Raw genomic sequence first — 11884 nt, forward strand, 5'->3', positions numbered from 1 at the left:
TAATGGCTTCTTCCATGGCCTAATATGTATCTGTGTTGAAAATTTTGTCAAAATCCTTGCCATAGTTTTGACATAATCTTGCTAACAGACAGACAGACAAATAAATTAACGCCAGTGATTTTATTACGTCCTTTGGCGGATGTAATTATAGCAAAAGCTACAACTACAAACACATGCATCACTTAACCACAGTAAATGCAATGACATAATCCATTAGGTAGAAAAATATTAGACATTAAAGATGCAGTGGCCATGTTGTTGGTGGGCAAGCGGTTAAGTGGACTTGTTTCCAGTGTGGCAGGTTCCTGGCTCAAGGTCACCTCTACCTGTTCTCCATGTAATGTGGAGTTGCATCTGCTGTGTGGACCGTGAGTGAAAAAGGGAGAAGCTGAAAGAATGTCATTACACATGCAAACGTTTAATTGGATCATCTTGAGAATTTTTCCACCATGTTCTTGTGCACACCAAACTGATTCGAGAAAACTGTGTTCAGCCAAGCTGCCTGGTTTATGTCGTATTGCGATGAATTGCAGAGGCTCCTTTGCACCGATTCCTCCATTAAAGGCACCACATCGGCATTAAACAGCAAACTTCATAGATGACTGGAAGGTAACAGAAATTTTCATTTTCGAGGTTGGTAAACTCAGGCATGACATCCTTGTTGAACTTGTCTTTGTTTATGTCTTTCATTCAAGCACAACGTGTATTAAAGGAAAGAGAAAGGTGGACAAATATTACCCGATACACGGTGTAACACCTCTGTACTTCTGTCCTTCTATCCAGTGCATAACGAAGGAGAAGGGTTGTTTATTGAATTTCAGAAGAAAAATTTAAATTCACAGGTGCAGCAGGTCCATTTTCTAGTTGTGTGTTATGATACCATATTAATCATTTGAGCTTGTCTGTTTGTTTGTTCCACTACTCCTCTGGGCTCCTTGGTTGTTGTCCACCAAACGCAGTATTCAAATGAATGACCTCTGACTTGCCACTGAAAGATGAATTTTGACAATTTTCACAATGACTGAATGAGCCGTGTGTGTAGAACAGGTGATCAAAGTAGTGTGAGTGTGTGGACAAAATGTTCACTCAGCTGCATGTATACATGTTCATAAGGAGCTGTCCACCCAAAGAGCGCACAAACAGGCTGTCAGCTGTCAGTGATCGCCTGCTGTTCGTCCAGTGAAAAATCCCTTTCGGTGTTTGATCAGTAGACACTTGCATTGCTAGATTTTATTTGTCTGTCTGGACTCCATAACTGCTGTGCTGGCAGTGCGCCAACTCCCCACATGTGCTCAACTTTTCAGATGCAGTCAGTGGACTTTCTATTTTCTCTTTTTTAAACACTTTTTTGTTGTCATTTTACTTGATACGCATCATAACACAACTGTAGTTGGATTATTGTTGTGGGACGGCGCTTCACAAGGGATTTATTCATACCAGAGGTGGATTATGTATTTGTCATCTGATCGACGTTGCCAGCACACAGTGCAGCCGTGTGAAAGGGACTTGACCAGCTGAGTCAAGGTGAGTTACATGTTTATTCATGTTGTCATGTGCTGGGCAAACATTTCCACATCATACCTGCTACAGACTTAGGAGGTGAACATGTAATAATACGTGCGTTACAGCAGCAACATCCCATTCAGCTGCGTTGCGGCGCACCGTGCCTCTCACCTGCGCACAGTGCCACATACATGTTATTACAAAACAACATTTCCTGCTCTGTCCTGGCCGAGGTCCAGTGGAGGTGGACAATCGTGGCACAGCATGTCGGCAGGCTTTGCTGTGACAGATCGATCTCAGAGCTCAATCAACCACGATCAGTTTCAGAAGCATGAACGTGCATCACTGTGTTGACTTCTGCAGATGGCTGTCAGAACGTTTTGGAACTGAAATCCGACACTTTTCGGATGTACGCCAATTCATAAGTCCGATGCTACTCTGCGTGATTCTGGCTACATGTTACGGGGGTATTAGTTTGCTTTGTACCATACTTGAGAGATATTGTGTTTTCTGGACTTGCCCAGGCAAGGACTAATTAGCTAAATATCAGTTTTTTTCAAAGTTGGTATCTGGATAAAGGTCAACCCCAGAATGCCCCTAAAATGGTTTGTTTTGGCAAAGGTCAGAATCACTGGGCTCAAAATAATGTGAATCAGTCATTTATAGCTACAAAGTTGTGCCAGATTTAGGCAAAAAAAAAAAAAACAAACTTTGCAAGCATCACCACCACCAGCCACTCTGGACTCTCAAATCCAAAACACGCTGCTGCTTTTACGTACTGCTTATCTACAGCTGCAAGTTGTCTCATTTGTGTGTGCCGTGTGCTGGAGAATGCATTTGGAATCTTATTTATAATGTTTATAATGTAATGGATTGGTAAAACAGTTGCCTTTTCATTGCTTCTTATGAGTTAGATAATGTATATGTGAAGTTATGTTTCTTATAGATGTAACATCTTGTCATAATCTCAAATTCAATGCTCACGGATTGTTCATGAAATTAAGGCATGTCAGAAGTTTTGAACATTTCACCATTTTCTTTGCACACTGGCACACAGCCATGCACAGTTTACGCACAGTTTATTCATGTTTTGCAATTCACAGTTCAGACTTCAGACAACTTTATTGATCCCTAAAAGGGCATTTATGTTTACACTCCAATTACCCCAGAACAGCAATTAATCCACAATTATTATTACTTGTTTACTGTAATAATGTCACACATCAAAATTAAAGACAACACATATACATTTGGCATCGTTTATGTACTCTAAACTTGAAGCCAGAGGTGGGATGAAGTCACCGTCAAGTCACTCTCAAGTCATCAATCAACAAGTCCCAAGTCAAGTCTCAAGTCAGCTTGCAAACAATTGGTGGTCATTATGACTTGAGACTTGACTTGGGACTTGCTGATTGATGACTTGATGGTGACTTTGTCCCACCTCTACTTGAAGCAGTCCGTCATCCGAATTGAGGCCAAGTGGGTGAAGGCCACAGCAGGAAGGGCCCACGCCGTCCAGCTTGGGGAGTCGAAGGCTGCAGCAGTAAAAACCGTGCTGCGTTCAAGGTGGCAGGGAGGAAATCAGGGTGAAGGGAGTGGAGAGACACGGGGGGTGATAGGGATGGAGGGAGGGAGACGTGTTGTGTGCAGATGAGTTGAGATTAGAGGAATGCTACCGTCCTTGCCGGAGTCCCAAGCTGTTCACAGTTTGTGGATAATTCATGATTTGCAGCTGATTCACATTTTGGGGGTTAACAGTCCTGATCCAGGGTGAACCACGCCTCTCACTCTATGACTGCTAGGATAGACTCCAGCCCCCCGGTGACCCTTAATTGGAGTAAGCAGTTATAGAAAATTAATGACTGAACAATGGAATAATTATGATCTCACTGATACTGATTATCAGTTGATCATTAAAACAATTAGAATTCCAACCCAGGTTACAAAAAGTACATTAATCTACGGGGTTCGTTCGTGACTGGGGTATGAAAATTGGGTGTTTTTCATAATGGGGCACTAAATGTGGGGTGAAGGGGACGTCTGCAGGGGGGGGTAACATTTGGGGAGGGTACACACTTGTGCTGTGGTTATGGTTAGAGTCAGGAGAAGGGGAAGATTATCAACAGCAAAATAAAAAAAAATGTGTTGTTGTGTGGGCCGCTTATCGAGGAGGTACTGCTGGCCCACCACCACCAGATGGCGCCCTGCTTGGAGTGCGGGCTCCAAGCACGAGAGGGCATCGGAGCCGCTGGAGGTGACAGCTGTCATCAATCAACACCAGCTGTCACCCATCACCACTACTATAAAGATCGGACTGCAACGCCACCTCCTCGCCGAGAAATCGTCTACCATACAGGTAATTTTTCTCTGCTGAACAAAACATCTTCTTTTGCAGCCGTTTTCCTGTGGTGCTTGCCTTATCTGTGGGATTGGCATTTGGTGTGATCAGCGACGGCTTCGCTTCACACTCCAACCAGATAAGTGGTTAGACAGGACCTGCACGAGTGTGTGATTGGAGGTGGAGGTTCTCCCTCCTTGACTGAACACAGATTGTGGGATTACTGAGTGTGCGGACTCACACTCATCCAGAACTGTTTCTGTTTTCTGCCAGCAGTACCGGGTCTGACTGCTGAAGACAGTGGCCACCTGGGGAACAGGGCTTGGCGGCTCCGGTGTTCTTCGGGTCCGTTGGTGGTGAGGCTTGTGTGGGTTCCGGCTTCTCTCTCACCGGACGTATCCTATCTTCGAGTCTGCCACACGTCACCTTTTGTTGGATTGATATAACACATTTGTATCTGTCTGTATCACGTTGTGCACCTTCACAACATTAAATTGTTACTTTTTGGCTATTCCATTGTCCCTTCATTAACGCCCCCTGTTGTGGGTCCGTGTCACGACACCTTCCCAACATGTGTCACGAAAAGTGGGTGCTTTTCGTGACGCCCCCCCCCCCCCCCCCCCCCGTGAGATTGAGCTGATGATTATCATCAAACAAACAAACAAACCAAAACATGATCCACTGCTTGAACCCAATTACAAGATAAAAGGCAGACAGACAATGAAAAAATACAGAGTATTTCAGAAGACTGTTGGACCTCAGCAGAGTTATTTTCTCTCTGAATGTTCTTCTAGTTATCTCTTTGGTTCAATAATAACTCAGCAGACAGAATTTTAATTGTATCATATTATTTAGAGAAGGACTACAACAAATGATTATTTTGATAATAGATTAATTGGTTCTTTTTGGTGAATCTGATGTTAAAATAGAATATTTTCTTGCATCACCTCTCCCTTGATATGTAAAAGTATAATTATTAGTTGCAGTTATCATTATTTGTGTGAAGCAACAGTTGATTAAAACACTTCCATTTACAATGTAAAACAAAACAGATAAGAAAACTTATTTTAACATGCAAAAAACTGCAGAACTATCACCTCCAAAAAAGGCATGAAGCAGTCTTTAATAAAAACTGGGGCATATTTATAAATTGAAAGTCAAAGATGGGAAGACAAACTCAGGGAGGATAGAAACCTCCAGTGGAGCAGAAGGTCACTCACCCCAACAATACTAGACTTCCCGCTCCCCTGGTCACCTCTGCCCCCCTCCCCTCTGCAACACCACCCCCACAAACTATCTGTAAAGAGGAGGTGTGCCAACACAGGCTCCAGGACCTACTGGTGTCTCACCCTCATGTCTGAGAGTCCGTGCTGACCAGCTGAGTACCAGTGAGCGTGCTGGAACCATGTGCCCATCAGCTCGCTGCAGTATTCACCAACATATTTAACCACGTGCTGCAGCAAACCACAGTCCTGAGCCACCTTAGAACTGCCACCCCAACCCCTCTGCCCAAATCCTCTGCTGTCACAGGGTTAAATGAGTACCGGCCTGTGGCCCCAACACACCTTCTTTACACACACACACACACACACACACACACACACACACACACACACACACACACACACACACACACACACACACACACACACACACACACACACACACACACACACACACACAGAGCATTCGTCGTGACAGTGAAAGAGGAAGTTGGCTGAGGGAAGTGTGTTGAGTGCACATTTCAACACATGCACTTCCTTGTCTGTAACAGTTCTGGTGATTTGCACGGTGTTTCAGTCGGTGACCTGCAGAGAGGATCGGTGTGTGTGTGTGTGTGTGAGGCAGCGGTCAGACGGTGAGTCCTCTCTGTCTCTCAAACTCCAGCTGAAGTTTCTATGTCATGTTTTATCACTGAGGTTTTCGTAAAACACCTCAGAGATTCACTGAAACGTTTCATCTGAAACATTTGCTGAGAAACATCACAGACAGAATGACATCATCGTCATATCATGAGTAAATAAGTGACTTAACCTCAAACCCATTGCAGCCAAATATTATTAATGTCTGATTCATCGGGGAGCCACTGTTTTGTCATAAAGCTTCATCGCCGTTTGTCAAAATGTTCAGCTCTCTGTCATGAGGAAGAGGATGGTTCCAGAGGAACAGGATGGTTCCAGATCAGTACCAGAGAACTTCTGGTTTTTAAATCTGGCACTTTCACTGCAGACTGATTATATCACAGCAAACAAATTCCTCCATGGTGCTCAGGCGTTTACTTACAGAACGTTCATCACGGACGTCACTGTCATGGCAACATTTACTTGAACTGTTCATTTCCTGGACCATAATGATTGTCCAGCATCCATCTGACCACGGCGCTGCTTTAACAGATTTCAGTTGTTGGTGTGATAACAACTTTTTGGATTTAAATGTGTCCAAAACTAAAGAAATGATCAGTGACTTGAGACGTGGTCAAGGAGTGTATTATACGAGGTCTGTCAATAAAGTAATGGTCCTTTTTATTTTTTCAAAAACTATATGGATTTCATTCATATGTTTTTACGTCAGACATGCTTGAACCCTCGTGCACATGCGTGAGTTTTTCCACGCCTGTCGGTTACGTCATTCGCCTGTGAGCACGCCTTGGGAAGGAGTGGTCCCGCCCCCTCGTCGGATTTTCATTGTCTGGAAATGGCGGAATGATTTGGACTTTTTTCCATCAGAATTTTTTCAGAAGCTGTTAGAGACTGGCACCTGGAAACATTCAAAAAATTTATCTGGCTTTCGGTGAAAATTTTACAGGCTTCACAGAGAATAAGGACTGTTACTACAGCTTTAAGGACCCCTTTAGGGACGCTCGGCATGCCGCGCTCCGAGCTGCGACGACACGGCACAAGCCACCGGACCATTTCTGAGCTGATGGCTCTGTGGATACGAGACCGTCGTGTGCTCTTTCTCTGGTTATCACAAGAGCTGGACATCAGCCATTTTCCAGCAGATTTCACTTTTAACAAGAGATTTTGTCATGGAAAGCCGCGCGGAGGCTTCGCACGTAAAGACCGATTCACTTTGGAAGCGAGACAACAGAACACCTCTGTTTCGGCGTGTCAGAGGACAAGTTTGGACATGTCCAGCTCTCCACAATTTCTCTGATACTTACTGGACTGGTAAGCATTGATAGCCGAGATAAACATGTCCAAACTTGTCCCCTGACACGCCGAAACGGAGGTGTTCCTTTCCATGACAAAATCTCTTGTTAAAAGTGAAATCTGCTGGAAAATGGCTGATGTCCAGCTCTTGTGATAACCAGAGAAAGAGCACACGACGGTCTCGTATCCACAGAGCCATCAGCGCCGAGTGTCCCTAAAGGGGTCCTTAAAGCTGTAGTAATAGTCCTTATTCTCTGTGAAGCCTGTAAAATTTTCACCGAAAGCCAGATAAATTTTTCAAATGGTTTCCAGGTGCCAGTTTCTAACAGCTTCTGAAGAAATTCTGATGGAAAAAAGTCCTTTTCATTCCGCCATTTCCAGACAATGAAAATCCGACGAGGGGGCGGGACCACTCCTTCCCAAGGAGTGCTCACAGGCGAATGACGTCACCGACAGGCGTGGAAAAACTCATGCATGCGCACGAGGGTTCAAGCATGTCTGACGTAAAAACATATGAATGAAATCCATATAGTTTTTGAAAAAAATAAAAAGGACCTATACTTTATTGACAGACCTTGTACTCAATGAAAAAGTGGAACTTGTCACATCATACAAGTATCTGGGGACTATTTTTGAGTCAAACTGAAGTTTGACGTAAACACGGACGCTATTGTCAAGTGAGGACGGCAGAGAATTTATCTTCTCTGTAAACTGAATTCTTTTTCTGTCAGGCCTGTCATCCTTTGTTGTTTTTATCAGTCTTTCATTGAGAGACTTTTGTGTTATTTATTTATCTGCTGGTTTCACAGCCTCTCAGTGAAAGATGGAAAGAGCCTCAACAATATTGTTAAAATCTGTTCAAAGATTATCAGAATGAAACAAAGAGATTTAAACTCTTTCTGTAATCAACAGATCCTCCGGAAGCCTGAAAGTATCTTGTCGTTGTCAGGTCATGTTCTTTCAGGGGAGTTTTCTCTCCTTCCTTCAGGACGCCGTTACACTTCACCAACTTGTAGAACCAACTGGTTTTTAAAGTCATTTATCCCTTTCAGGAATTTGACTTAAATGCTTCATAGGTTTGGCATGTTTTGTTTTTTATTCTGGCTACCCATTTTAACTCCTTCTTAAGTCTGTTTTTATTTGTTTTTCTTACTTTTATTATTCTTATATACAGTGGTGGGCACAGCTAACCAAAAAGTTAGCTTCAATAACTAGTAATCAGCTAACTGAAAATTTATCTTTTTTTAACACTAAACTGATAAACAGAAGCTACAGATAACCAATAACCTTCAATTTTGCCTCAAATATGCTCTCAGCTACTAAGAAGCTGATTTTGAGTTTAAACACCACCAAAGCTTCTTAACAGAACCAACGGTGATCACAAACCCAAACAGCCAATGAGCCAACACTTCTATCTTTGTGCGCTCTGCCCCCTGCTGTAGGAAAGCATCATTTACCCTAACAGGATACAGTGGTCCAGCAATGAGGCAGAGGTCTTGAAATGGAAAGCAGGTTTGAATTATGGTTTTGCTTTATAAATAAAATTATTCCAGATAGAAGAACTACATTAATGTAAACTCTTAAAATGTACAAAGTGGTATATAACACATATCTGTTAATTTTAAAATAATGCACTAATTCTGAAGATTTGAACATTAACACACAGATGCCCAAAGGGATTATGGGTACACTAAGCCTCCGCTCATACTGATTGGTTGAGGCATTCATTCTATGTAAAAACCAGCACAAGTGAATCAATGTAACATGTGTTGGTGTTTACAAATAAATGTGCTTTTGTAAAATATGTCATTTTTTCATTTGTATAAAAAAGAAAGAAATTTTCAAGATCCCGCTAGACAGCGTCTAAGTGCACGCGTGATGACATCACAACTCTATCTGGTTATGAAGACAAGGTTTCTTTCACTAACAGGAACTGTCAAAAAACGTTCTCGTGTGTGGTTGGAGTTGTGTGGCGATAGGAATCGACTTTTGAATGCTTGAATAACGCTAATTAGCGGTTAGCGGATTAGCAGAACTGTGCCCACCACTGCTTATATGTTGTTATGTTATTGTTTGTTTTTCTGCTCAAATTTAATTGCCCCTTGTGGGATTAATAAAGTTGTTTGATTGATTGATCTGTCATTGAGGAAAAAACAAAAACTATTTTGTCCAAAATTTAGCAATTTTTGAAAACAACGCAGAGTCAGCAAACATGAAAACTGCACACTTAATATTTGGTTGTGTGTCCCTTCACAAGTTCCACCTTGACCATTTGCGTAACCACGTGTCAGTGTTGGTCCGGTGTTTTAGGGATTGACTGGCTCAACTTGACTCTTCCAGTTGTGACAGAGGCCACCTGAAGTCGCTGTGCATGTGGCTGTCAACAGGCCACACTCCCAGAGGGCCAAAGGTTACTCAGGCCATGGCCCCGGTTGTCACCGACTGGTCAGAGCTTCCGCCTCCCATACGATCATGAGTTTGTGTTCCAAGTGGAGCGAGTGGGAGGAGTCAATCACAACATAACACAGAAGTGAAAGAAGTACGGGCGCTACGCAAGCACACTGCTGCTCACTGGGACCGAATAAATCCATTCTTATATTATTTTGACCAACTTTGACTTAACTTTCCTTCACAAACTTTCGGCTTTGTGCACGTGTTCATCAGCAAATGTTTGTCAAGTGTAAAGGTGTTGATTCTGGAGCAGGGATGTCTTTTTTGGATGAGAGCCTCTTGGTTGAAGGTGATGTAGAACTTGTATGGTTGTAGGCAGTGATGCTGGTGTTTGATGGCAGGCCTGTGCCGTGATGGTTCCTGGGTTATTCCTGGCCTTCTTTTGTGTGATTTAAGCACTGTTGTCCTTGTTGGCTTTGCAATGTAGTCAGCTGATAACAGATAATATGTAAAGATAAATCCTTCAAATGGTGAAACAAACACCAAATTCAGCACAAATACTCCTTAGACATTACTCTCTTGAAAATACCAATTGGCCACTTGAATTTTCGATAGGCAGCCAGGTCGGGGTCAATGGGGCAGCACCGTCTCATTTAAAGGTGGGCACTAAAGGGTTAAAATATGACACAATATTCCTACATCCAGGGACAGCCCTCATCTGTCCCCATCAGAACATGGCACTAAGAAAATGTGTGGCCATTCATATTATTAACACGACAACAGTCTGCAGAGAACCATTGTCGTACTGGCAGTGAAATTTGTCTAAGTGCCCCACGTGTGTGGCTTTGGTGTGTGCACTAAAAATTGACAGGAGGTTTGTCCGCCCACTGAAGCAGCTGTGGAGATCTGTCATTCTGGACATCCCAGCTGGACAATACTGTATTTGGACGGACATGGACTAACAACTGGCCAATGTGATACGTGTGTCTGTTTGCTGTGGACATAAATAAAAACATATATATCACTGTGGCGCACGGCGCGCACATGGACAGGCTACTCCCATGTTGAAACGGACCATCAGAACATAACACGCAGCAGGCGATCTGACTGTCACCGTTACCCACGTGAGCTCTGTTCCACATGACGCGGTGTCCTGCGGCACGCCGTCCACAAGACATGCGTGTTGGCAGGACATGCGCGGGGGCCGGCAGAATACACTCAAGCAGATGTGGACATGAATGATACGAGCGAACTGCTTCTCATTCATGTAATTTCATTAGTACACATCGTGCAGCTGGTGGCACTGTGCTCCCGCGTGCACAAACCATTGCACCAGCATCATGCATGCCTGCCTGTTGGCACGATGTTTCGTGGTGTACATAATTCGAACTGTTTCACGCTGTTTCGCCGTATTCGACCTATGTGTGAAGGAGCCCTTAAAGATGCTCCAATTTTGGTAAAAAAAAAAAAAAAAAAATTATATATATGTGGTATGTTGGTGTGTGGTCTACCTTTAAGGTGGATGGTGGGCGGCGCTAACCTGGCCTTGAAAGCCGGAGCGCGCACATTGCGCATCATACACACACCACCTGGAGTGGGTTCCAGGTAGTGGCACGCTTGTGTGCCACGCTGTTTGGGCAGGTGCCACGCTAAACGCTGCGGATTCTGAGACAGAGGTCTGGTCTGTGGGGGATTCCTTCATGGTTGAGTGCGTGAGGTTGGATATGCGCTGTGGGTCCAGGACTCTCTACTGTGAGTCTTGGGTTACGGGACCTTGTGGTTAAGTCCGTCATGGCTCTCTCTCCTCCTCCTTCTCCTGCTGTCTGCGGGTGCGGTCACTTCCACTGGCAGGCACGAGGAACCACGGTGTGCACAGCGCACGTTTGAGTCACCACCTCCTATTAAGGGGCCGTGGCTTCGTCCACATTTCATCGGCTGCCAACAGCTGTGTACATTGCGTTGCAGAGGGCGCCCTCTGTGGGTGTTGTTGGTGCACTACACGGGATTGATTTCACCTGCTGTGATTGATATGGTGGGGTGAGGGGTTTATTCCTCCTCGGCTGAATTTGATGTATGTTTGGTTGTTTTTTGTGTTTAGTTTGTTGTTTTGGTTTGCAGTGGGTTTTTTTGTATTTAATTTTTTTTTTTTGTCTGAGTTGGACCCTTGCTCACCCAACATTAATTTGGTTGAAGGTGAATAATTTAATTCAGTTAAGTGCAATATAAGATCTGGTTGAAAGCTGAATAAGGCAATTCTGTGTAATATAAGGTGAAAGTGAAAAGCAGTATCATGAAATGTGAAATTTGTAATGTTTTATTTATATTTTTAAACTAATTTGATAGAATAAAGCTACCTTGTGATAAGCACACCTCTGTTTCCCGTACCTTGCGCAGCCTTCTGTTATAAATTGGGCTTTGATTGGTCCCAGGGCCGTATCCCTGGGTGGCGTTGTTGGTCCTTCTTTTAAAATTGGAATTAAATTATAGTGTCTTTTTAATT

General features: G+C 43.6%; 1 protein-coding gene across 1 annotated transcript in view; it reads left to right on the forward strand.

Moving 5' to 3' along the window:
* LOC117511767 (homeodomain-interacting protein kinase 1-like) overlaps window positions 1-10056 on the forward strand; it is a 32166-nt gene extending 22110 nt beyond the window's left edge. The window contains exons 7-8 of the mRNA XM_034171664.1: window positions 3135-3140; window positions 10044-10056. The gene's annotated coding sequence lies outside the window, so the exon portion shown is untranslated. The remainder of the gene's footprint in view (window positions 1-3134; window positions 3141-10043) is intronic.
* Window positions 10057-11884: the final 1828 nt, after the last annotated feature.

The sequence above is a fragment of the Thalassophryne amazonica genome, chromosome 6 (genome assembly GCF_902500255.1).
Source record: "Thalassophryne amazonica chromosome 6, fThaAma1.1, whole genome shotgun sequence".
NCBI lineage: Eukaryota > Metazoa > Chordata > Actinopteri > Batrachoidiformes > Batrachoididae > Thalassophryne > Thalassophryne amazonica.